The following is a 5,967-nucleotide window of genomic DNA, read 5'->3' on the forward strand; positions in this document are numbered from 1 at the left end:
ATGGCTCCCATTTCCAGTTTTCATGGAGTAAGCCATGATTTGATTTCTTGATAAATGACTTTTAGCAGTTCCTACCCTGTATGACTCATTTTGACAAGGCAAACCATGTGAAGAACAGTGTGACACCGCCGTGCCCTGCACACAAGGTATATTGGTGGGGCATTTTTTATAAAAATTATTAATTAAAATGAAAATGTATTTATTAAAATTAATTTAAATCATTTATTTTTTTACATTTTTACGTATTTTGCCAGCAGCATGAGCAGACCACATGGCGGCACAATGACACAGTGTCACGATGCCGGCTGGCAGGTAGTGGACCCTCTGTGCCAGAGAGGGATTGGCGTGGACCGTGCTAGTGGACCGGTTCTAAGTCACTACTGGTTTTCACCAGAGCCCGCCGCAAAGCGGGATGGTCTTGCTGCGGCGGTAGTGACCAGGTCGTATCCACTAGCAACGGCTCACCTCTCTGGCTGCTGAAGATAGGCGCGGTACAAGGGAGTAGGCAGAAGCAAGGTCGGACGTAGCAGAAGGTCGGGGCAGGCAGCAAGGATCGTAGTCAGGGGCAACGGCAGAAGGTCTGGAAACACTGGCAAGGGACACACAAGGAACGCTTTCACTGGCACTAAGGCAACAAGATCCGGCAAGGGAGTGCAAGGGAAGTGAGGTAATATAGGGAGTGCACAGGTGATAACTCTAATTGGAACCACTGCGCCAATCAGCGGCGCAGTGGCCCTTTAAATCGCAGAGACCCGGCGCGCGCGCGCCCTAGGGAGCGGGGCCGCGCGCGCCGGGACAGAACAGACGGGGAGCGAGTCAGGTAGGAGAGCCGGGGTGCGCATCGCGAGCGGGCGCTACCCGCATCGCGAATCGCATCCCGGCTAGCAGCAGGATCGCAGCGCCCCGGGTCAGAGGACGTGACCGGGGCGCTGCAGCGGAGGAGGTGAAGCGAGCGCTCCGGGGAGGAGCGGGAACCCGGAGCGCTCGGCGTAACAGTACCCCCCCCCTTGGGTCTCCCCCTCTTCTTGGAGCCTGAGAACCTGAGGAGCAGACTTTTGTCAAGGATGTTGTCCTCAGGTTCCCAGGATCTCTCTTCAGGACCACAACCCTCCCAGTCTACTAAAAAAAAATTTTTTCCTCTGACCTTTTTGGCAGCCAAAATCTCCTTGACCGAGAAGACGTCCGAGGAGCCGGAAACAGGAGTGGGAGGAACAGATTTGGGAGAAAAACGGTTGAGGATGAGTGGTTTGAGAAGAGAGACGTGAAAGGCATTAGGGATACGAAGAGAAGGAGGAAGAAGAAGTTTATAAGAGACAGGATTAATTTGACACAGAATTTTGAAAGGACCAAGATAGCGTGGTCCCAACTTGTAGCTAGGGACACGGAAGCGGACATATTTAGCGGAGAGCCATACCTTGTCTCCAGGGGAAAAAACGGGGGGAGCTCTTCTTTTCTTATCCGCGAACCTCTTCATGCGTGAAGAAGCCTGTAAGAGAGAATTTTGGGTCTCTCTCCATATAATGGAAAGGTCACGAGAAATTTCATCCACAGCGGGCAGACCAGAGGGCAAGGGGGTAGGGAGGGGGGGAAGAGGGTGACGGCCGTACACCACGAAAAATGGGGATTTGGAGGAAGATTCAGAGACCCTGAAGTTATACGAGAATTCGGCCCATGGAAGGAGATCTGCCCAGTCATCCTGGCGGGAGGAAACAAAATGTCGCAAATAATCACCCAGGATCTGGTTAATTCTTTCTACTTGTCCATTGGACTGGGGATGATATGCAGAGGAAAAATTTAATTTAATCTTGAGTTGTTTACAGAGAGCTCTCCAGAATTTAGACACGAATTGGACCCCTCTATCCGAGACAATCTGCGTAGGCAACCCGTGAAGACGAAAAATGTGTACAAAAAATTGTTTAGCCAACTGAGGCGCTGAAGGAAGACCAGGAAGAGGAATGAAATGTGCCATTTTGGAGAATCGATCAACGACCACCCAAATAACGGTGTTGCCACGGGAAGGGGGTAAATCAGTAATAAAATCCATACCAATCAGAGACCAAGGCTGTTCGGGGACAGGCAGAGGATGAAGAAAACCAGCGGGCTTCTGGCGAGGAGTCTTATCCCGGGCACAGATAGTGCAGGCTCGCACAAAGTCCCCAACATCCGTCTCCAGAGTCGGCCACCAATAGAAGCGGGAGATGAGTTGCACAGATTTCTTGATGCCCGCATGACCTGCGAGATGGGAGGAGTGACCCCATTTGAGGATTCCGAGGCGTTGGCGTGGAGAAACAAAGGTCTTTCCTGGAGGAGTCTGTCTGATGGAGGCAGGAGAAGTGGAGATCAGGCAGTCAGGTGGAATGATGTGTTGCGGAGGGAGATCAACTTCTGAGGCATCCGAGGAACGAGAGAGAGCATCGGCTCTAATGTTCTTATCGGCAGGACGAAAGTGAATCTCAAAATTAAATCGGGCAAAGAACAGAGACCACCGGGCCTGGCGAGGGTTCAGCCGTTGGGCCGACTGGAGGTAGGAGAGGTTCTTGTGGTCGGTGTAGATAATAACAGGAAATCTTGATCCCTCCAGCAGATGCCTCCATTCCTCAAGTGCTAATTTAATGGCTAGAAGCTCTCGATCCCCGATGGAGTAGTTCCTCTCCGCTGGAGAGAAGGTCCTAGAGAAAAAACCACAAGTGACAGCATGCCCGGAAGGATTTTTTTGTAGAAGAACAGCTCCAGCTCCTACTGAGGAGGCATCAACCTCCAATAGGAAGGGTTTGGAAGGGTCAGGTCTGGAGAGCACGGGAGCCGAAGAAAAGGCAGACTTGAGTTGTTTAAAGGAGTCTTCTGCTTGAGGAGGCCAGGACTTGGGATCAGCATTTTTCTTGGTTAAAGCCACGATAGGAGCCACAATGGTAGAAAAATGTGGAATAAATTGCCTGTAATAATTGGCGAACCCCAAAAAGCGTTGGATAGCACGGAGTCCGGAGGGGCGTGGCCAATTTAAGACGGCAGAGAGTTTGTCTGGATCCATCTGTAGTCCCTGGCCAGAGACCAAATATCCTAGAAAAGGAAGAGATTGGCATTCAAACAGACATTTCTCAATTTTGGCATAGAGTTGGTTGTCACGAAGTCTCTGAAGAACCATACGGACATGCCGGCGGTGTTCCTCTAGATTGGCAGAAAAAATTAGGATATCGTCCAGATATACCACAACACAGGAGTATAATAGATCACGAAAAATTTCATTGACAAAGTCTTGGAAGACGGCAGGGGCATTGCACAGTCCAAAGGGCATGACCAAATACTCAAAGTGTCCATCTCTGGTGTTAAATGCCGTTTTCCACTCGTCCCCCTCTCTGATGCGGATGAGGTTATAGGCGCCTCTTAAGTCCAATTTAGTGAAGATGTGGGCACCTTGGAGGCGATCAAAGAGTTCAGAGATGAGGGGTAAGGGGTAGCGGTTCTTAACCGTGATTTTATTAAGACCGCGGTAGTCAATGCAAGGACGTAGGGAGCCATCTTTTTTGGAGACAAAGAAAAATCCGGCTCCGGCAGGAGAGGAGGATTTACGGATAAAGCCCCTTTTTAGATTCTCCTGGACGTATTCGGACATGGCAAGAGTCTCTGGGGCAGAGAGAGGATAAATTCTGCCCCGGGGTGGAGTAGTACCCGGGAGGAGGTCGATAGGGCAATCATAAGGCCTGTGAGGAGGTAGAGTCTCAGCTTGTTTTTTGCAGAAAACATCCGCGAAGTCCATATAGGCCTTGGGGAGACCGGTTACTGGAGGAACCACAGAGTTACGGCAAGGGTTACTGGGAACCGGTTTTAGACAGTTCTTGGAACAAGAGGACCCCCAACTCTTGATCTCCCCAGTGGACCAATCCAGGGTTGGGGAATGAAGTTGAAGCCAGGGAAGTCCAAGGAGAATCTCCGAGGTGCAATTGGGGAGGACCAAAAGTTCAATCCTCTCATGATGAGATCCGATGCTCATAAGAAGGGGCTCCGTGCGGAAACGTATGGTACAGTCCAATCTTTCATTATTTACACAATTGATGTAGAGGGGTCTGGCGAGACTGGTCACTGGGATGTTGAACCTGTTGACGAGAGAGGCCAAAATAAAATTTCCTGCAGAACCAGAGTCCAAGAAGGCCACTGTAGAGAAGGAGAAGGCAGAAGCAGACATCCGCACAGGCACAGTAAGACGTGGAGAAGCAGAGTAGACATCAAGGACTGTCTCACCCTTGTGCGGAGTCAGCATACGTCTTTCCAGGCGGGGAGGACGGATAGGACAATCCCTCAGGAAGTGTTCGGTACTAGCACAGTACAGGCAGAGGTTCTCCATACGGCGTCGTGTCCTCTCTTGAGGTGTCAGGCGAGACCGGTCGACCTGCATAGCCTCCACGGCGGGAGGCACAGGAACAGATTGCAGGGGACCAGAGGAGAGAGGAGCCGAGGAGACGAAACGCCTCGTGCGAACAGAGTCCATATCTTGGCGGAGTTCCTGACGCCTTTCAGAAAAACGCATGTCAATGCGAGTGGCTAGGTGAATAAGTTCATGTAGATTAGCAGGAATTTCTCGTGCGGCCAGAACATCTTTAATGTTGCTGGATAGGCCTTTTTTGAAGGTCGCGCAGAGGGCCTCATTATTCCAGGACAATTCTGAAGCAAGTGTACGGAATTGTACGGCATACTCGCCAACGGAAGAATTACCCTGGACCAGGTTCAACAGGGCAGTCTCAGCAGAAGAGGCTCGGGCAGGTTCCTCAAAGACACTTCGGATTTCCGAGAAGAAGGAGTGTACTGAGGCAGTGACGGGGTCATTGCGGTCCCAGAGCGGTGTGGCCCATGACAGGGCTTTTCCGGACAGAAGACTGACTACGAAAGCCACCTTAGACCTTTCAGTGGGAAACAGGTCCGACATCATCTCCAGATGCAGGGAACATTGGGAAAGGAAGCCACGGCAAAACTTAGAGTCCCCATCAAACTTATCCGGCAAGGATAAGCGTATCCCAGGAGCGGCCACTCGCTGCGGAGGAGGTGCAGGAGCTGGCGGAGGAGATGACTGCTGAAGCTGTGGTAGCAACTGTTGTAGCATAACGGTCAGTTGAGACAGCTGTTGGCCTTGTTGCGCAATCTGTTGTGACTGCTGGGCGACCACCGTGGTGAGGTCAGCGACAACTGGCAGAGGAACTTCAGCGGGATCCATGGCCGGATCTACTGTCACGATGCCGGCTGGCAGGTAGTGGACCCTCTGTGCCAGAGAGGGATTGGCGTGGACCGTGCTAGTGGACCGGTTCTAAGTCACTACTGGTTTTCACCAGAGCCCGCCGCAAAGCGGGATGGTCTTGCTGCGGCGGTAGTGACCAGGTCGTATCCACTAGCAACGGCTCACCTCTCTGGCTGCTGAAGATAGGCGCGGTACAAGGGAGTAGGCAGAAGCAAGGTCGGACGTAGCAGAAGGTCGGGGCAGGCAGCAAGGATCGTAGTCAGGGGCAACGGCAGAAGGTCTGGAAACACTGGCAAGGGACACACAAGGAACGCTTTCACTGGCACTAAGGCAACAAGATCCGGCAAGGGAGTGCAAGGGAAGTGAGGTAATATAGGGAGTGCACAGGTGATAACTCTAATTGGAACCACTGCGCCAATCAGCGGCGCAGTGGCCCTTTAAATCGCAGAGACCCGGCGCGCGCGCGCCCTAGGGAGCGGGGCCGCGCGCGCCGGGACAGAACAGACGGGGAGCGAGTCAGGTAGGAGAGCCGGGGTGCGCATCGCGAGCGGGCGCTACCCGCATCGCGAATCGCATCCCGGCTAGCAGCAGGATCGCAGCGCCCCGGGTCAGAGGACGTGACCGGGGCGCTGCAGCGGAGGAGGTGAAGCGAGCGCTCCGGGGAGGAGCGGGAACCCGGAGCGCTCGGCGTAACACACAGCACAATGACACAGCCATTTCACAAAACCTTGCCTGTGCTCCAC

Source organism: Hyla sarda, chromosome 4 (assembly GCF_029499605.1).
Source record: "Hyla sarda isolate aHylSar1 chromosome 4, aHylSar1.hap1, whole genome shotgun sequence".
Taxonomy (NCBI): Eukaryota; Metazoa; Chordata; class Amphibia; order Anura; family Hylidae; genus Hyla; species Hyla sarda.